The sequence below is a fragment of the Festucalex cinctus genome, chromosome 7 (genome assembly GCF_051991245.1).
Source record: "Festucalex cinctus isolate MCC-2025b chromosome 7, RoL_Fcin_1.0, whole genome shotgun sequence".
Taxonomy (NCBI): domain Eukaryota; kingdom Metazoa; phylum Chordata; class Actinopteri; order Syngnathiformes; family Syngnathidae; genus Festucalex; species Festucalex cinctus.
The window spans coordinates 29,485,484-29,507,450 of NC_135417.1; the positions used below are offsets into that span (position 1 = coordinate 29,485,484).

At 40.7% G+C, this 21,967-nt stretch overlaps 1 protein-coding gene across 4 annotated transcripts in view; it reads right to left on the bottom strand.

Annotated features, from left to right (window-relative positions):
- azi2 (5-azacytidine induced 2) overlaps positions 1-21,618 on the bottom strand; it is a 201,108-nt gene extending 179,490 nt beyond the window's left edge. For all 4 annotated transcript variants that reach the window (XR_013284277.1, XR_013284276.1, XR_013284278.1 and 1 more), the window contains exon 1: positions 21,409-21,618. The gene's annotated coding sequence lies outside the window, so the exon portion shown is untranslated. The remainder of the gene's footprint in view (positions 1-21,408) is intronic.
- Positions 21,619-21,967: the final 349 nt, after the last annotated feature.

Here is a 21,967-nt window from a genome sequence, read left to right on the forward strand (position 1 = left end):
ATTATATTGTTATTTTATTTTCTAGTTTTACGAGGATCTAAAGAGGGTAATGGTCTGAGGCCATTGTTCAAATGAACGGCACAAAAGGAAAATGAAGTCTGGTTATTTGAAACGTCGTAAACTCGCTGTCTAACTGATAAAATCTAGAAGCTTCAGAGCGAGGACAGCATACTGATGAAAAGGTCAGGGGAACAGGTGAAGAAAAAAAAAAAAAGTACTGACTTTTACTGAGCTAAAAAAAAATAATGTTGACATGAATCAAGTTATACGAAATTATTGACTTGTTTTGATAGCTACTGCTGTTGCAGGCAAACCTCGTGTTCCAATGAAATATTTTGCAAATATATCGAGTTGCGTATGCCTAAGGTCATGCTTGCACCTCGACAAAAAATGGTGCGACCAAATCCTGTGCTGTGTGAGCAACTAAAAATGTTACTCGCACTAGTGCTAGTAGTGGAAAAGTTAGTGTTAGAGCCCTGGACTAGATGAGTTATTTTCGGCTGAAAAAGCATCGTCAACAAAGGATGATGGCGGCGATCAAGTTTCATGTCGAAGAAACGCTTCGAGCAGCCGTTGAGCGACGCTCCGCCGGCCGCGTCAACAGAGGACAACTACCGGGAGACCGGGAGGACGATCGATCATCATGACAATCATACCGATTTGGAGGATGACGAGTATAAGCCAGATTTGCATCCTGACCTTTCAGATGAGCGTGTGCCTTCAGATTGGAGATGAAGCAGCAGGGAGTCTTCTCCGAACCCCGCTCCAGAACGAGGAGGTAAGGCCCACTAACTTGCTAAGTTTCCCTACGTAGCTCACACTACGGGGGAAATGTCAATATGTAGCAAAAAAAAAAAAAAAAAAGACCGATTTGTGTATTGCCATTGTTATTGTTTTAGTTCTAGTCATAGTTTTAGAGAGAGGTGGGAGAATGTCAATATGTAGCAACAAAAAAACAACAACAACAGATCGACTGTGAACCCTGTGGTAATTTTACATATTTATATATCTATATATTTTTTTTTTTTATCAATTACAGATGCATCCAGCAGCCAGAGAGCTTGGCCTTCCTTTGTTGGTGCAATGAAAGGTGAATAAAAATAGCCTACTATACTTCATATTGCAGCAATAAAATATCTAATATTTGCAATTGTTTATGGTTCTACAATGTGCAGGTGGTGCATCTAGAAGTTGTGGAGATGGTTGGAGCTGGCAGCGAACCGGGTGGCAGCCGAAAGACACATGCACTGTCAGGCACTTATGTACATAGTTCACTTCGTTAGTTCAATAATTCTTTATGTTCAATACACTGTTATTTTTGTTGTCAAAAGCACTTTTTGTAATGTTGTTTTTGTTGTTTTATAGAAGGAAAATATTTAGATGTTTGAGGTGTCACAGAAGAAAAAATAGCGGTGTTACAATCAGTTGTGCTTGAAATGTCTGTTTTTACAAAAAGCACCTTTACTCCCATTTCTTGGCCAAAATTGGTAATTTTCGCAAAACCTAGCCATATTCAAACACTGATAACTAAAGAACGGACTAAGATACTTTTTTTTTTCTGTCGAAAGAAGAGAGTAATCTTTCTATTGGTGTGTCCCATGTTTTTGCAATAGAACTCAATATTCTGTGGTCCTTGCAAGATCAGTCAAAATCCAGGAAAACGGCTGGTATTGAGGGAGGTTGCTCCAGTGAAAATAGCTGGTATTCAAGGAGTTAAGTGTTCGAGGCATGAGACAAAATCACCCTAAAAGCATTTTTCATAAAGAGTACAAACAATGCAAAAAAATGTACAAATAATATGATTTCAATGATAAAAAAAAAAATAAAAAATGCATGAAGAAAATGCATGAAGAGGCCTTGTAAAGATGTTTTCGTGAATTGCGCAAGCTGTGACAGCACGACGTGCCTCTCGCTGTTCTTCAAAAACGTAACTCAGCCATACTGGAAGAACACAATTAATGGCCGCGTCCACACATTCGCCCACCAGTATCGCCGATTCTCCATGTTAGGTTTGTTAGTTTGCCACGGCATCTGTACTTTTGTCACAGCTGCATATGTAGCCCCTAAACACAATGTTGCTTTGTGATTGGCTCGAATGATTGGTGAAAATCAGCAGATGGATTCTCCAGAGTAGGAAAAAAAATAACCAAAAATATTTTTGTCAACATACATTTTATACCGGACAAAATCTAGACTAAAACCCTAATTAATAAAAAATAACTGGGACTAATTTAGTATGCAATTTCATCCACTGAAGAAGCAAAGAAAACGTGCTCCACTTAATAAAAACTGGATTAAAATCTCTGGACAGTTTAGTATCAACATCAATATATGCAATATATGCACACAGACAAGCCACGCACACAATAAAGAGCAGAACACAATCTTTCAAATGGTACCCAACATGTTATTTGAGTCATAACACACAATGTTGTAGTCAGCCTTGAAAATGAGTGAAAATGGTAGAAATCGGTGGGAGTCTAGGTGTTTTAATACAATCGTTAACGTATTAGCATCCACCTCTCATATGTACGGTAAATGCAACCACTACTAGAGGTAGGATCGAACCTAAAAAATCTCCTGCGAGCGTTATTTTGCCGTGAACACTCGGACCGAAAAATTCTTGGCCTGCTGTGAATACCACGATTGCTTATAGACATTTACAAGCATATATAAATGGCACAAATGTGCACGACCAGTTCGCTGCAGCGTCCTGATGGTCGTTTTGTCGAGTCAAACACATTTCACAGGGAGTTAGCTGAGCGCTTCATGACCACTAGGGATGTGAATTGCCTAGTACCTGACGATTCGATTCGTATCACGATTCACAGGTCACGATTCGATTCGATACCGATTAATCCCGATACGAATTTATAAGACGATTGTTGCGATTTTTTTCATTCAAATTTAGAAAATACTAATCAGTAAGCTTGTAGAGTGTAAGATTTATATGAAAATGTATTATTTATTTATCTGAAATTTCAGTCTTATAGAGGTTGTAATTTGTTTCATGTTTGAACAGCATTGAAATAAAAATATTAAGGCTTAATGTTCCGTTCATATAACATTCTTCCATGCTCAAGGTGTGAATCCTAAAAAAAAAATAAAAAAAAAATAAAAAAAAATAAAAAAAAATCGCGCGATGTAGTATCGCGATATATCGCCGAATCGATTTTTTTTAACACCCCTAATGACAACGTAGGCAAACTTCTTCCATTTCTCCACTCACCGTGACAAAATAATCCTCGATGGTGAATTATACAGGAAATATAAGGTACACTAGAGCTGCGAGCAGCTATAAAGGGCCCGCGCAGCCCGGGCCACGTTGGGGTACTTGCACGTTGGGGTACTGGCACGTTGGGGTACTGGCAAGTTTAGGTACGGCACATTGGAAGCAGAATTTCTTTGAAAATGGCATGATAAACCTTGACGTGGATTTTTTTTTTTTTTGTAAAAATACCGTTAAGTTGGTGTATTTTTTTTATGCCTCAAGGGCTAGGTGGCGCTGTATATATAATGGAATGTTGTCATAGGGATACCTTCAAGCCTTGACTCTAAACATACATGTCAAGTGGGATTTTTTTGGAGCATGTACTGTGGAGTTATTAAGCATATGCTTCATTCACGATATTGCTTTTAACGTCCATAGAGGCTATCAAAAATAAATAAAAAAGTACATGTTTGGATAAGTCTGATGCCAGTGAACATTTTGAGTGGTGGAAAGTAAAAGAATATTCCTAAATGACTTAGTTATCACACTTAGAATGTTTACATTTTTTGTACAAAATACCGTATGTGGGGTATTTTTTTGTTTTGCCTCAAGGGCTAGGTGGCGCTGCATATATAACTGAATGGTGTCATAGAGATACTTTCAGGCCTTGACTATAAACATACCTGTCAAGTTTGGGATTTTTTGGAGCATGCACCGGGGAGTTATTAAGCATATCCTTTTTCATTGCGAAACGTGTCTACAATTTTTGTAAAAATACCGTAAGTGGGGTATTTTTTTTTCATGCCTCAAGGGCTAGGTGGCGCTGCATATATAACTGAATGTTGTCATAGAGATACCTTCAGGCCTTGACAATAAACATACATGTCAAGTTTGGGATTTTTTGGAGCATGTATCGGGGAGTTATTAAGCATATCATTTTTCAGTGTGAAACACAAATTTTGATGCCCCGCCCTCATCATATAGTATTTCCAAAAGTCAAGATTTTTCCGTCTGTTGTTGGCTCAGGTCTTGGCATGGTCCAGGTCAAGTCATAAGTCAGTCGGATAAAACGTGTAGGAAAAGTGGGCAAAAGTATGCCCCCTGAAAATGTGCAAAAATCGTCAAAAATGGGACATTCAAAAATTCGTAGCTCACTTCCTGTTCATTTTAGCATATGGGTCCAAGAGACTTTTTTGTAGTTCTTTGGCTCCCTCATACACCTAAAAATTTTCGTAGATCTTGCTTAAACGTACAATCGGGGCTGCTTCGTTAAAAATTTCTAGGGGGCGCTATTGAGTCAATTTTGTAAAAATAGGACAATACATGATAAAATATTGCTCATTTTGCCAGGCCAGATGTGTGTGCCAAGTTTCATGAGTTTCTGCGCATGTTTAGACCATCAAAACTGGCGTTGTTTTCTTGGCGAACAGTGCTTAGCCACGCCCACAGCGATTCGCGAAAACACACAAACTTCGTGTTGTGACATCATGAAGGCCGAAACCCTCATCTGAGCAAATATGACGTTGGTCCAGTTAACGTGTTTGGAGAAAAATGTACAAGAAAATTCGTAAGAAAAAAAATTGCCACTAGGTGGCGCTATCAGTAAGATGAAATATAAGTTTGTAGATGTCTTTAGGGCTGGACTCTCATCAAATGTGTGAAATTTTGAGAAGATAGGATCATCTCGGTCAAGTTCATGCAGCTTTTATTGTCACGAAAAATCTTCAGACTTTGCGGCACCGTAGCGGCCACGCCCTTTGGCGAAAAGTTACAATATTCAGTGTGGGGCATGATCAACATCTGAAGGCTTTGCTGACCAATTTTCAACTGGATCCCTTCAACGAGCTCAGCGCAGTAGCAAAAACGTAAAGTATGACATTTATTGTTACCACTAGGTGGCGCTATATGTATAAATGAATTTTATCATATAGATGTTTTCAGGCCGTGACTATTACGTTGCCTGAGAAGTTTGAGATTTTTTGGAGCTTGAACATGGGAGTTATTAAGCATTTGCTCTTTCTGGACAAATGAAATTTTAAAGGCAATATTTGATGCCCCGCCCCCATCATATAGTATTTCGAAAAGGCAAGACTTTTTGCCCAGTTGTTCTCTCAGGTCTTGAGATGATAAATGCCAAGTTTGATGTGAATTGGATGAAAAATGTTTGCAGAGGGGGAAAAAGCATGACCACAGTGAATGTGCCAAAATAGGCCAAAATTGGACATAAAAAAATTCATAGCTCATTTCCTGTACATTTTAGCTACATGGTCCAAATAGACTTTTTTGTGCGTCTCGGGGTGCTACACGTGCCTGCCAATTTTCGTTGCTTTCGCTCAAATGTGCCGGGCTTGGTTTTTATTTTTCTACGCTAGGGGGCGCTATAGACTAACGTTGTTATGACAATGTCAGAATATCAAATTTTTCGCCGGGCCTGAGGAGTGTGCAAAGTTCGGTGAGTTTTCGTGAATGTTTAGGTACCCAAAATCGCGTTCGTTTGCGGAGAATAAAGAATAAAGAATAAAGAAGAAGAAGAAGAAGAAGAATAAAGAAGAAGAAGAATAAAGAAGAAGAAGAAGAAGAAGAAGAATAAAGAAGAAGAATAAAGAAGAAGAATAAAGAAGAAGAAGAAGAAGAAGAAGAAGAAGAATAAAGAAGAAGAATAAAGAAGAAGAAGAAGAAGAAGAAGAAGAAGAAGAAGAAGAAGAAGAACTAGAGCTGCGAGCAGCTATAAAGGGCCCTCGCAGCCCGGGCCACGTTGGGGATCCTTGCACGTTGGGATACTTGCACGTTAGGGTACTGGCACGTTGGGGTACTGGCACGTTGGGGTACTGGCATATTGGAAGCAAAATTTCTTTGAAAATGGCATAATAAACGTTTACATGTAGAATATTTTTTTTTGCCAGTGTGTGTCAAGCTCAACGGGTTTTGGTGATTGTTAAGACCTGCAAAAATCAGCGTACTTTTTTATTTTTAGGCAATGAGTTGCCCTGATTGGTATTTTTTGTAAAAGTGTATATACACATCATCGCTCGTTGTACTCATTGCACAATGTTACTTTTATTGTCCAAAGGGGCAATCAAAAATGAATAAAACAAAATGGAAACGTACATACGTTTGGATCGGTGTAAAACCATTGAACAATTTGAGTGGTGGAAACTAAAAGAATATTCATAAATGACTTAGTTATCACACTTAGAATGAGTTTACATTTTTTGTACAAAATACGGTATGTGTTTTTTTTTTATATATATATAAAAGGGCTAGGTGGCGCTGTATTTATAACTGAATGTTGTCATAGAGATAACTTCAGGCCTTGATAATAAGCATACATGTCAAGTGTGGGATTTTTTTTGGAGCATGTACCGTGGAGTTATTAAGCATATCCTTCATTCACGATATTGCTTTTAATGTCCACAGAGGCTATCAAAAATAAATAAAAATATATATATGTTTGGATAAGTCTGATGCCAGTGAACATTTTGAGTGGTGGAAACTAAAAGAATATTCATAAATGACTTAGTTATCACACTTAGAATGAGTTTACATTTTTTGTACAAAATACCATATGTGGGGTATTTTTTTTTTTATGCCTCAAGGGCTAGGTGGCGCTGCATATATAAATGAATGTTGTCATAGAGATAGCTTCAGGCCTTGACGATAAACATACATGTCAAGTTTGGGATTTTTTGGAGCATGTACCGGGGAGTTATCAAGCATATCCTTTTTCATTGCGAAACACAAATTTTGATGCCCCGCCCTCATCATATAGTATTTCGAAAAGTCAAAATTTTTCCGCCTGTCGTTGGCTCAGGTCTTGACATGGTCCAGGTCAAGTCTTAACTCAGTCGGATGAAACGTGTAGGAGAAGTGGGCAAAAGTATGCCCCCTGTAAATGTGCAAAAATCGTCAAAAATGGGACATTCAAAAATTCGTAGCTCACTTCCTGTTCATTTTAGCATATAAGTCCAAAAGACTTTTTTGTAGGTCTTGGGCTCCCTCATACACCTAAAAATATTCGTCGTTCTTGCTTAAACGTACAACCGGGGCTGCTTCGTTAAAAATTTCAAGGGGGCGCTATTGAGTCATTTTTGTAAAAATAGCACAATACATGATAAAATATTACTAATTTTACCAGGCCAGATGTGTGTGCTAAGTTTCATGAGTTTCTGTGCATGTTTAGACCCTCAAAATCGGCGTTGTTTTCTTGGCGAACAGTGCTTCGCCACGCCCACAGCGTTTCGCGAAAACTCACAAACTTCATGTTGTGACATCATGAAGGCCGAAACCCTCTTCTGAGCAAATATGAGGTAGGTCCAGTTAACGTGTTTGGAGAGAAACGTTGAAGAAAATTCGTAAGAAAAAAAATTGCCACTAGGTGACGCTATAAGTAAGATGAAATATAAGTTCGTAGATGTCTTAAGGGCTGGACTCATCAAATGTGTGAAATTTTGATAAGACTGGACCGTCTGGGTCAAGTTAAAGCAACTTTTATTGTCACGAAAAATCTTCAGACTTTGCGGCACCGTAACGGTCACGCCCTTTGGCGAAAAGTTACAATATTCGGTGTGGGGCATGATCAACATCTTAAGGCTTTTCTGAGCAATTTTCAACTGGATCCCTTCAACGAGCTTGGCACAGTAGCTAAAAACGTAAAGTATGACATTTATTGTCACCACTAGGTGGCGCTACATGTATAACTGAATTTTATTATAACGATGTTTTCAGGCCGTGACTATTAAGTTGCATGAGAAGTTTGAGATTTTTTGGAGCTTGTACATGGGAGTTATTCAGCATTTTGTCTTTCTGGACAAATGAAATTTTAAAGGCAATATTTGATGCCCCGCCCCCGTCATATAGTACTCCGAAAAGTCAAGATATTTTGCCCAGTTGTTTTCTCAGGTCTTGAGATGCTACATGCCAAGTTTGACGTTATTTTTTTTATGCTAGGGGGCGCTATAGAGTCTCATTGTTATGACAACATCAGAATATCAAATTTTTCGCCGGGCCCGAAGAGTGTACAAATTTCAGTGTGTTTTCATAAATGTTTAGGTCCTCAAAAATGCGATCGTTTGCGGAGAATAAAGAAGAAGAAGAAGAAGAAGAAGAAGAAGAACTAGAGCTGCGAGCAGCTCTAAGGGCCCTCGCAGCCCGGGCCACGTTGGGGTACTTGCACGTTGGGGTACTTGCACATTGGGGTACTGGCACATTTGGAGTAAAATTTCTTTTAACATGGCATGATAAACCTTTAAATGTGGATTTTTTTTTGCCAGGTGTGATGTGTGTGTCAAGCTCAATGGGTTTTGGTGATTGTTAAGATCTGCAAAAATCTGCGTCTTTTTTTATTTTTTGGGAATGAGTTGACCTGATTGGTATTTTTTGCAAAAGTATGTATACCCATCATCACTCGTACTCATTGCACGATGTTGCTTTTATTGTCCATAGAGGCTATCAAAAATAAATAAAACAAAATAAAAAAGTACATATGTTTGGATCGGTCTGATACCAGTGAACATCTTGAGTAGTGGAAAGTAAAAGAATATTCATAAATGACTTAGTAATAATACTTACAATAAGTTCACAAATTTTGTACAAAATACCGAAGTGTTTTTTCTTTTTCTTTTTTATGCCTCAAGGACTTGGTGGCGCTGTATTTATAACAGAATTTTGTCATAGAGATACCTTCAGGCCTTGACTATAAATATACATGTCAAGTTTGGGATTTTTTTTAAGCATTTACCGGGGAGTTATTAAGCATATCCTTCATTCACGATACTTTTTTTAACGTCCATAGAGGCTATCAAAAATAAATAAAACTAAATAAAAAATACATATGTTTGGATCGGTCTGATGCCAGTGAACATTTTGAGTGGTGGAAAGTAAAAGAATATTCATAAATGACTTAGTTATCACACTGAGAATGAGTTTACAATTTTTGTACAAAATACCGTATGTGGGGTATTTTTTTTTTTCATGCCTCAAGGGCGAGGTGGCGCTGCATATATATCTGAATGTTGTCATAGAGATACCTTCAGGCCTTGACGATAAACATACATGTCAAGTTTGGGATTTTTTGGAGCATGTACCGGGGAGTTATCAAGCATATCCTTTTTCATTGCGAAACACAAATTTTGATGCCCCGCCCTCATCATATAGGATTTCGAAAAGTCAAGATTTTCCCCCCTGTCGTTGGATCAGGTCTTGACATTGTCCAGGTCAAGTCTGAAGTCAGTCGGATGAAACGTGTAGGAGAAGTGGGCAAAAGTATGCCCCCTGTAAATGTGCAAAAATCTTCAAAAATGGGACATTCAAAAATTCGTAGCTCACTTCCTGTTCATTTTAGCATATGAGTCCAAGAGACTTTTTTGTAGGTCTTTGGCTCGCTCATGCACCTAAAAATTTTCGTAGATCTTGCTTAAACATCCAACCGGGGCTGCTTCATTAAAAATTCCTAGGGGGCGCTATTGAGTCATTTTTGTAAAAATAGCACAATCAACAATAAAATATTGTTCATTTTACCAGGCCAGATGTGTGTGCCAAGTTTCATGAGTTTCTGCGCATGTTTAGACCCTCAAAACTGGCGTTGTTTTCTTGGCGAACAGTGCTTAGCCACGCCCACAGCAATTCGCGAAAACTCACAAACTTTGTGTTGTGACATCATGAAGGCCGAAACCCTCCCCAGGAAATAGTCCGGCGGCCATCTTAGATCCGCAGTTCAGAGTCCTCCGCGCATTGAGAGCAGTGGAGACAGAGTGGTGAGACAGGGGGATTCGACTTTCAACCTGTTGTCATCTCTGTGTTGTTTGCGCCATCGAAAGCATCGTCTGTAAGTGCTACATTCACGGTGGAGGGTTATTTGGTGTTCTTAATTTTGTAGTTTGATGTTTGAACAAATTGTGCAGTTTGTAAACTTTACTGTGACTACTTTGAGATAGTTTGTGCTTTATGTTTATGCGGAGCTTTCAAGATGATTGTGCCGTAGCTCATTTACATGTAAGATGCTGATACTTTGATTTGGTTGATTAGGCAGTCATTTGTTGATGCACATTGTTTTATTTTCTTTAGTTTCACTCTGGTTCATCCTGGATATGACAGTGCTGCTCAATAAAGCACTTGGAGCTTGGACGCTACTTCCTGACTCCCATATTCATTTTGAATGGAGTTTGGCTCGCTGTTGACTTGTGTCAACATACACACGCAAGGGCAACAGTACAGTGAAAAGACGAGTACGCAGCTGGCCTGAACAACACTCGAGTGGCAGATAACAGTGAGTACAGAACACACACTAGAGTGGCAGATAACAGTGAGTACAGAACACAATGGAGCACAAACATGATCGACCAACTTCACATCGAGATGCAGCATCAGAAGTGGGCTCACAGCATAAATTAAGGTAAATTGTTCAGTGGACTTTTTGCTTACAAGTGCATGAAATCCACAACAACCATGGAGTTTGTTAGAAAGCAAACCGTTTAGCCTAATGCTAACAATGTAAAATGCCATCGATGGGCTAACAAATAGCATGATCTTCTAGACTATCAGTCACCGTAGCCGCAGCACAAGCAAGAGCATTAGCAGAGGCTGCACGCGCACGTGCTACATTCGCAGAGAAAGAATATACCATTAAAGTCGACAAAGCTAAAATGGAAGCTAAATTGGATGCTTTGCATCTTGAAAAAGAGGCTGCAGCAGCTATTGCTCAGGCGGAAGTGCTAGAAGCCGCAGCAGAACAGGAGAGCCAATCTATAAAGAACTATAAAGATGTCTTTTTAGGGCCAATAACACATGTAATCAATCAATCATTTCGAGAAAATGTGTTTCCTTCCTCCCTCAAATCTGCAATCGTAACTCCTATTTTTAAATCAGGAAATAGAAAGGATATTAAGAATTATAGACCTATTAGTATACTCCCGATAGTTTCTAAAGTAATTGAAAAGATTGTTGCTGAACAGCTAATTAAGCACCTTGATAATGGAAATATGTTGCATCCTATGCAATTTGGCTTTCGACCCAAACATTCCACTGAAACAGCTTGTTGTTACCTTCTTGAGGTAATTAAACTCAGCCTGGATAAGGGAGGGGTGGTAGGTGCCATTTTTTTGGACTTACGAAAGGCATTTGATACTGTTAATCACTCAGTGTTATTGTCAAAAATGTTGAGTTTTAATCTTTCTGGAAACACCATTAGCTGGTTTAAATCATATCTTGTAGACCGATCTCAGTGTGTTAAAATTAATGATAAAATCTCACAGTCTAGACCATGCACAACAGGGGTAATCCAAGGATCTGTATTGGGGCCACTGCTCTTTAGCTTGTATATTAATGATCTTCCCTCTGTCTGTGATGACGTAAATGTCCTGATGTACGCGGATGATACTGTTTTTTTCACTCACGGTCCTAATGCAAGCTCAGTTGCTGCTAAGTTATCCTGCGTAATGACTAAAGCAACTGAGTGGCTGAACAAGTCCCACCTCACACTGAACACAGAGAAGACTATTGCTATGTACTTCTCTAACAGAACAATCCCAAACGCTCCCCCAAACATATTTGCTGATAATTTTATGATCCAAAATGTCGAAGAGGTTAAATATCTAGGTGTGTCCTTAGATCCTACACTTAAATTTAATAATCATGTTAAAGCAGTATGCCGTAAATTAAAATTTAATATTTCAAACTTTAAACATATTAGGGATGCTTTATCCTTGGAAGCAGCAAAATCATACTTCAATGCAATGATTATTTCACAAATTTTGTATTGCCTGTCATCATGGTCTCAGGCTAAACAAACTGTTTTAAAACCTCTCAGAACATTATATAATCAAGCTCTAAAAATATTTGATAAAAAGCCAATGAGACACCACCATTGTAATATACTTGTAAAACATAATATGTTAAGCTTCGATAACCTTATCAGGTATTCTAATATCTGTTTGGTGCATAAAATTCTTAATGACGCAGCCCCACCCCCATTAAAAACATTTGTAAATCTGCGATCACAATCAACAAACAGGGTGTCAAGGTCTGCAGTGAGGGGTGATTGCAACATCCCAATAAGAAAGTCTGTTTTTTCTCAATCAGTCTTTTCTTATAAAGCTATTAAAGAGTGGAACGGGCTCCCCGACCACATGAAAAATAACATCAATTTTAATAACTTTTCACGCGCAGTCAAAGGCTGGCTCCTTGAATATCAGTCCTGTCCACACTTTTAGTACTTGGGTACATGTCCATCAGACGATACCCTAGTGGGTACCGTCTGATGGACACAGCCACAACTATAACTGTTGCTGCTTCAATAGCAAACATAACTACTACCTCTACGATTTATGTATTTTACGCGTGTTATAGATTTGTAAATTGATGTTGTGTATAATTCTGCCTCTTTTATCTTATAGGATATGTAATTTAACAATGCTGTATTGTGTATCTGACACTTCATATGTTAGTTGAATGTAATTTTGGTGCTCCGTATGTTGTATGTATGTAGTTTTTAACTGTTATGTAATTTTATTTTATGAGGACTACAGATGGAAATTAGCATATTGCTAAATCTGGTGCAGCCATCTTTTTAATGTTACTGTACACTGTCCTTTTAATAAACCAAACTCAAACTCAAACTCAATCTGCTCAAAGCAGAAAGAGCCCCTCAGTATCACATGAACGCGTCAGCGAGTACGTGAGAGACCAAACATCTCGTCTGAACCACCAACCCGACCTAGCTTTCAACTTACCACATGAGCCGGGTTACAAGCATTCTCTTCAGCTCTCATCTTATATTCCAAAACAAAGTATGGAGAGAAGCACTGATATGCAAGATAAAATCTACATCGATCCCGCAACCGTAATGCCACAGACAACATTAAACCAGCCCCACGACTCGCATTCATCGCTTAGACAGCATCAAGATGATCGCATCACAGAAAAATCAGATGGCTCATCTCGTAAAATGAAGAAAGATGAGTGGAGTCATCATACAAGGTTTAATTCTCCGCAATATAACAGAGAGACACCAGCTCGTCGCTCAGAGGCCTCAGATATGATGGAAATGGCAAAATATCTGGCACGCAGAGAACTCGTGAGCACCGGCCTGTTTCAATATAACGATCAACCAGAAAGCTACAGAGCATGGAAGTCGTCTTTCATCAATACAATTAGAGACCTTGATCTTACTGCAAGCGAGGAGCTAGATTTGCTATCAAAATAGCTCGGTAAAGAATCTTCAGAATATGTGAGACGCATAAGAGCAGTCCATGTTGGAAACTCAGAAGCTGCACTACAAATGACTTGAAAACGGCTCGATGAATGTTACAATGCACCAGAAGTAATCGAAAATGCTCTCTTTAAGAAGCTGGACAGTTTTCCTCGCATTTCGAACAAAGATAACTTAAAGCTAAGAGAGCTTGGAGATCTGTTAATGGAGCTACTGTCAGCAAAAGAGGATGGCTACCTCCCTGGCTTGTCTTACCTGGACACAGCACGCGGTGTCAGCCCCATTGTGGAAAATTGCCATACAACCTTCAAGAGAAATGGATGGTCCAGGGTTCAAGATATAAGGAAGATTACAATTACAAAGATTACAACCCACCATTCTCATTCTTCACGCATTTTATCTGCCATCAAGCCAAGACTCGCAACGATCCTAGCTTCCTTCTTTATGGTTCCTCCTCTCATTGTAATGAAAAAGCAACTAACAAACACAACAATTTTAAAGCTCCAGTGTCTGTTCACAAGACTAACATCTCCGATACGCCTCTTCAGAGTGAAGACGAATCTAAAAACTCTCCCGCTAAGCTCTGTGCTATCCACAATAAGCCCCATCCTCTAAAGAAATGTCGTGGCTTCAGACTGAAGCCTATCGAAGAACGTAAAGCAGTCCTTAAAGAACAAGGGATACGCTTCTGGTGCTGTTCGTCATCTCACATTGCTCGTGACTGCAAAGCTGTATTAAAGTGTGAAGAGTGCAACAGTGATCAACATCTCTCAGCCCTGCATCCAGGAGCACTACCATGGAAACCCGTCCCCCCAAAGCCATCATTCGAGCATGGCGGGGAGGAGAAAAATGAAGACGCTCCAGAGCTATCAGTTAATTCTCTATGTACAGAAGTATGTGTCGACAACCTTACAGGAAAATCCTGCTCCAAAATATGCTTAGTCAAAGTATATCCTGCAAAGAATCAGAGAGCGCTGTGACAATGTACGCTATGCTCGATGATCAGAGCAACAGATCATTGGCTAGATCAGAACTTTTTGATCTCTTCAATATTCAGGGGACCGCATCCCAATATTCATTGAAGACCTGTGCAGGCATGAAGGAAAGCTCAGGCAGGAGAGCATATGGTCTACAGATTGAGGCATCAAAAGGAGGAGTCAGTATTCCACTCCCCGAGCTAATAGAATGTAATGACATTCCAGACAATCGGGACGAAATCCCGACACCTGAAGTTGCTCTCTGTCATCCACACCTGAAATGTCTTGTCGAGGAGATTCCACCTCTCAATCAGCAGGCTCAAATCCTCCTCCTCCTTGGCAGAGACATCATCCAGGCTCATAAAGTGAGACGAAAGATCAATGGACCTGAAAATGCGCCATTTGCACAAAAGTTGGATCTTGGTTGGGTCCTGGTAGGCGATGTGTGTGTGCTTAGGCAACATACACAAACCCATTGTTAGCACCTTTAAGACGCACATCCTAGAAAACGGTAGACCTTCACTGTTCACTCCCTGCACCAGCCACATCCAGCTGAAAGAAATGGTCAGCTCCAACCCACTGCTCCAGTTCGACAGCTATAAAAGAAGCTACAACCAAAAAACAAACCGTGATGAACTTGGACTCACCGTCTTCCAGAGAACAGAAAATGATGAAAAGCTTGCTCTTTCGATAGAAGATGAGTTGTTCCTCCAGACTATGGATAACGAGGTCTTCCAAGATGACTCCAATAGCTGGGTGGCACCGCTCCCTTTCAGATGTCCGAGGACAGTTTTGCCGCACAATAGACAGCAGATAGTAAACCGTTTCACCGCTCTGCAACGGACACTCGACCGTAAACCGAAAATGAAAGAACAGTTTATCCACTTCATGCAGAATCTGTTTGACCGTAACCACGCGGAGCCTGCACCCCAACTGCCAAAGGGAAAAGAGCATTGGTACTTGCCCACCTTTGGAGTCTACCATCCGAGAAAGCCGGATCAAATTAGAGTAGTTTTTGACTCCAGCGCACAGCAAGATGGCGTCTCTCTCAACAGCGTGCTGCTCACTGGGCCGGACTTGGCTAACAGTCTCCTTGGAGTCCTGATACGGTTCAGGAAAGAACGTGTCGCAGTGACTGCGGACATACAACATATGTTTCATTGTTTGGTCGTGAGAGGAGATCGCAGAGATTACCTCCGCTTCCTCTGGTTTCGCGACAACGATCCCAAGAAAGATGTCGTCGAATACAGGATGAGAGTCCATGTGTTCGGGAACAGCCCTTCGCCAGCAGTGGCCACCTACGGCCTAAGAAGGGCAGCTGCCAAAGGTGTGCAAAAACACGGCTCAGACACCAGACGAGTAATAGAACGGGAGTTCTATGTAGATGATCTACTCATCTCACTGCAAACAGAAGAGCAAACAATCAGCCTCTGTAAAGAGAACACAAGCATCTCTCGCTGAGTCGAATTTGAGGCTTCATAAGATCTTGTCAAACAGCTTAGAAGTCTTAAGGGCGTTTCCAGTAGAAGACCGGGAAAAAACCGTCCAAGACCTCACATTTGGTGGTGAAGAGGCCCCCATACAACGCAGTCTGGGTTTAATCTGGGAAATCAGTAAAGACATCTTTACCTTTCAGACGTCCGTTGAGGAGAAGCCATTCACACGTCGTGGCGTTCTCTCAACAATCAACAGCTTGTTTGATCCCTTAGGATTCGCAGCTCCTGTTACGATTCAAGGGAAATTCTTGCTCCGCGAGCTGGCTACGGAAGCAACCGATTGGGATGCTCCCCTCCCACAGGAGAAATGCAGTGCATGGGAAATGTGGAAAGACTCACTTAAAGATCTACAAGAACTTCACATTCCTCGTGCCTACACAGTCATTTCTCTCTCAACTGCCATGCGAAAGAGAATCTGTATCTTTTCAGATGCCTCAACCAAAGCCATCGGTGCTGTAGCATACCTCAGGACATCCACGGAAGATGGTAGAGTCGACGTTGGCTTCATCCTTGGGAAGGCGAAGCTAGCACCATCCTCCAAGCCCACCATACCGCGATTAGAATTATGCGCTGCTGTCTTAGCCATCGAGATGGCAGAGCTCATCGTGGAAGAAATTGACTTCAAGCCAGATGATGTGACTTTCTACTGCGACAGTAAGGTCGTACTTGGCTATATATACAACCAATCCAAAAGGTTCTATGTTTACGTCCACAATAGAGTCCAGAGAATACGACAATCCTCACATCCAAAACAGTGGAAATATGTGTCCACAGAAGATAACCCGGCTGATCACGCTTCCAGATCGACGCCAGCTTCTCAACTAGTCCATACCAACTGGTTTACAGGACCAACATTCCTGCATAATCCAAAAGAAACCTCCTGTGTACGAGAAGGGACATTCGAGCTTATAGACCCCGACACGGATATAGAAATCCGTCCTCAAGTGGCAACCTTTACCACTAGTACGACAGACAAGCAGCTTAACCCCAAGAGGTTCGAAAGATTCTCTTCCTGGAGCTCCTTGCAGAGAGCAATTGCTACACTTATTCACGTAGCTCAATCCTTCCAGTCAACTACCCATCAAAGCAGTAGCTGCAACGGATGGCACAGATGTTCAAGACCTCACTCCGCACGAGAACTCACCAAAGCAGCCAACATAATAATCCAATCAGTGCAAAAGACAACATATCCTGAAGTGGACATACTTTACAAAAGTGATGTCGTCAACAAGAACAGTTCACTGGCTAAGCTAAACCCTTTCCTGGACAAAGATGGTCTACTCCGAGTTGGAGGGAGACTAAAGCTGGCAGACATGAGTAGTTTGGAGAAGAATCCAGTCATCCTTCCTGCTAAGCACCACGTGTCAACACTGCTCATACGACATTATCATAAACAAGTGCAGCACCAAGGACGCACATTCACAGAGGGAGCTGTCCGAGCTGCTGGAATATGGTTAGTTGGAGGCAAGAGAAGAATTAGCAGCATCATTCACGAATGCGTAGTATGCTGCAAATTAAGAGGCAAGCTAGAGCGACAAAAGATGTCGGACTTACCAGTGGAACGGTTGAGTACCTCACCACCCTTTGCCTACACTGGCCTCGATGTCTTTGGACCTTGGAATGTAACTTCAAGGCGTACAAGAGGAGGTTCAGCTAACAGCAAGCACTGGGCGATACTTTTTAAGTGTCTGAGTACACGTGCCGTCCACATCGAAGTCATTGAAAGCATGGATGCTTCAAGCTGTATCAACTCACTTCGACGTTTCTTTGCCATCCGTGGTCCCTCGGCACAGCTGCATTCAGACTGTGGAACCAACTTTGTTGGTGCCTGCAACGAACTGCAGTTCCACCAGGTCATTCAAGAACCCAAAGTTCAAAGGTATGTCAACAGTTAAGGTTGTTCCTGGATTTTCAATCCACCACACTCTTCACACATGGGAGGCGCATGGGAGCGCATGATAGGTGTGGCACGGAGAATACTGGACGCAATGCTAATGCATACATGTGGGGCAAGCTTAACCCATGAAGTTCTATCTACGTTGATGGCAGAAGTCACAATGATTATGAACTCCAGACCCTTGGTTCCCATCTCTACGGATGCAGACTTGCCTCAGATACTCACTCCTATGATGCTACTCACCCAGAAGGGTAGCGTCCCACCTCCACCTGGAACGTTCGACAAGAAAGATCTCTACAAACAGCAATGGAGGCAGGTGCAGAGGCTCGCAGACCAGTTCTGGACGCGATGGAAGAGGGAGTATCTGCAGACACTTCAAACCAGGAACAAGTGGCAAGAATCATGTCCCAACATTACAACAGGGGACATTGTTCTGCTGAAAGACAACGCTGCAGCAAGAAACGACTGGCCCATGGCTGTGATTACTAACGTCTTCCCCAGCAGTGATGGAAGAGTTCGTAAAGTGGAGCTCAAGGTGAACAAACAGGGATCAAGCAAGAAGTTTCTCAGGCCCGTCTTGGAGGTCATTCTACTTCTTAAGCAATAGAGACGTTTACATATAAACTGCCGTAACTTGGGTAATGTAAATTGTTTTTTTTGTGGCATCTTCATATATGCCAGGCGGGGAGTGTTCTGCCCTTTATTTTACAAAGTGCACCTTTGTAACTCTCTTATTTTGACACTCGGTTTGACAGGAAATAGTCCGGCGGCCATATTAGATCCGCAGTTCAGAGTCCTCCGCACATTGAGAGCAGTGGAGACAGAGTAGTGAGACAGGGGGATTCGACTTTCAACCTGTTGTCATCTCTGTGTTGTTTGCGCCATCGAAAGCATCGTCTGTAAGTGCTACATTCACGGTGGAGGGTTATTTGGTGTTCTTAATTTTGTATTTTGATGTTTGAACAAATAGTGCAGTTTGTAAACTTTACTGTGACTACTTTGAGATAGTTTGTGCTTTATGTTTATGCGGAGCTTTCAAGATGATTGTGCCGTAGCTCATTTACATGTAAGATGCTGATACTTTGATTTGGTTGATTAGGCAGTCATTTGTTGATGCACATTGTTTTATTTTCTTTAATTTCACTCTGGTTCATCCTGGATATGACAGTGCTGCTCAATAAAGCACTTGGAGCTTGGACGCTACTTCCTGACTCCTGTATTCATTTTGAATGGAGTTTGGCTCGCTGTCGACTTGTGTCAACATACACACGCAAGGGCAACAGTACAAGATATCTCCCACCCAGTGCATACAATTGAATTAACTCCTTTTGTGCTCAATAGAGGACATTCAGAGCTTTCCAATGATACCAAATGTGTAGTAGGGGTGGGGCTTTGCTACCTTTAATTGCATCATAAAAGAAAATGGCTTCCCTCAGTGCAAGCTGGAAAAGTATGTTTATAATAATTTTTATTGAACAAATTTAGGCTTTAAATGTTGTTACCATGTTTTCTACAAAACTCTTAAGAACACAATAAAGTATTGTTTGAATTATTTTAACTATTTGAGCCTAGCATTTAAGTTTAAAAAAAATATCTTCTGTAGTGGACACTGGACACATAATGGACTCTATGCACAAATAGCGGTGACGTATTTCCGGGAAAATTTATGAGCGCACCGCCCTTTCCGGTAGGGGCGATTGCGATTTGTTTTCCTTCAGAGAACATCACCAGTTGTCAGCGTTTTGGAGTATATTTTCGCCATTTTTTCTTCTGAGTGTGGTTGCATGCATTTGTCATGGCATCGAAGAAGAGGCGAGACGACAGTACACAGAGTAATCATTGCTGTGTGCGCAGATAGACAGGTTTAACTCTGCCTTGTTTTCTCCCCTCTTATGCTAACGCTAACCACCGGAGACACTTTGTGTTAACTTGTTAACATCGGCAGGGATAACTACTCGATCGCACAAGGGCGCCGTTTATTAACAGTAGAACCAGAGCTGTATTTTGGAAGTTAAACTTTGTTCATGTGCCTGCATGTATATTCCCATGCTGCCATTTTATTGTATTAAAAACATGAAAAATTTATTGAGTTATTATTCTTGACCTCTGACAACGCTGATGGATTTCCAAAGTAAACACGTTTCAGCATGTCACCATGGGCTGACATGAAAAAAAATAAACAGCAAGGAAAGACATTACATCTGATTCAAAATATTGACGACGTCGGTGAAAAGACGTGGCGAAGAGGAGGCTACAGACCAGAGAGGGTTGGTTGGTTTATTGAACATATTAACACATTGCAAAATATAAGTTGAACTTAAAATAAACAAATTGAAGAAAGAGAATAATTCATTAATGTCATAAATTACATGTTCAAAAGGAGTAGGAAGAAGAGCAATAAGTGATCTAGTCCTACTCCCTATTCTATCATGTTAATGTACTAATAAACTATTCTTATCTAATAACGTATCATTAAAATAAAAAAAGAAAAATAAATAGATATGGAACAATAAAAATCTTAGATGTCATGAAAATTTAGCCGGCAGGTTCCATCTGAAGATTCAACACCTCACCTACCTGACTGGAGAGGGGGGCGTAGGATATTTTGTGGACCCGTAGAGGAGCTACAATTACGATTCTGGGAGATCTAATTAGTAGTTTTAAAATTCTGATAGACATAGTGTTATAGCAAGGAGCGGCCCCTGTTCTTTTTGAGTGGGCTAAGGATTTAGGATTGGAGTTTTCAATCACTTTAACAGTGCGTTCTGCTGAAGTCTCCCTGCACCGGAAGGGCGGGTGCGCTCGTCCGGCGCATGCGGAAGTGAATTGTGCATATAGTCCATAGCTTATAAATAAAAACTTTTTTCAGAAATTTATTTTTGCAGTATTCCAGCTACTTCACAAAGATTGGGGAATATCAAAAATAAACATGATTGGACAATATATTTTTTATTTCCTGGTAGTCAGCAGGATAAAACTTTATTGAACAATTGTAAACGGATCCAGCCAACCTGACGTCATCGGTAGGTCACTATCGGTAGGCGACCCCGACACAATCTGGCAGCCCGATTACATCAGGTACTGACGCCGGCAAAATCGCTACTGTGGTTCTGACGTCACCTCGCCTCATAGACCAATAAATATATGGCAGAGGTGTGGGCTCAAGTTTCTTAATATTTGTCCAAGGAAAACAATACTGATATTACTATTACTGGAATCGTCTTTATGAGACTTGTCTGACAATACTGTTTTCATGTAAATCAATTAACATTTTGAGATTGTGCGCACAGACCTATGTCCTACAAAGTCGATACAAACTAGGGTTGACTGAAAAATGTACATAAACAAGCATGTTCAGTAAGTAAACAATCAACGAATCCATCATTTTAAACGTTTTGCTTACGCGAGATCTTGGACAAAACGTATTGACTTTGCAGTGACAAGGCATGAGACCGGCTTTAAACTGGAAGTATTTTTCAATGACAAGGAATTATTAACATATACTGTAGATAGGAAGGCGTTCGCGGGAGATCGTAGCCGAGATAGCGCTATGCTAACATCGTTAGGCTTTCTGCAGCATTCGGCAAAGGCAACCGTTTGTTTTGAGCACACGACTTACTGACCTTGTTAAATCGCTGTCCTCGGTTAGAGGTCTGATGTCCGCGGTACTGTCATTTATTATTTCTAAAAGCCCCGTTTTTTGTCAACAACAAAAAAAACAAAAAAAACAATGGAGTGACACTACACGCAGGAACCCTGACAGAGCAGAGAGAGGAGGAAACAAAAACTTCCGGGATTGACGCCACTGAAAGATAATCTTTTTCAAAACAAAAGCATATAATGTTTCATGGTCCGTGTCTCTTTTGGTCGTTGGATATTACGTTTGGAAATAGATATTAAAATAGAAAAATGACTCGTTATTTGATTTTTGTTTTAAAAATAGATTGAAATACAACTTGATTTTCTCATTTGGATGTCTGGAACGGGTAGGAAATGCTAATATCAGTTTGCTTTTCAATTTTTATTTCCTAAACGAAAATAGGATATGGCAGGAGACACAAATGGAAAACGGACAGTATTTTTTGGTTTGGATTGGCGGATGTTGTCACCGCGAGCATTTCTCATACTGGCCAGGAGATGGCGACACTTGCGTCTAAAAAAAACGATATCTGTGTGGTGATG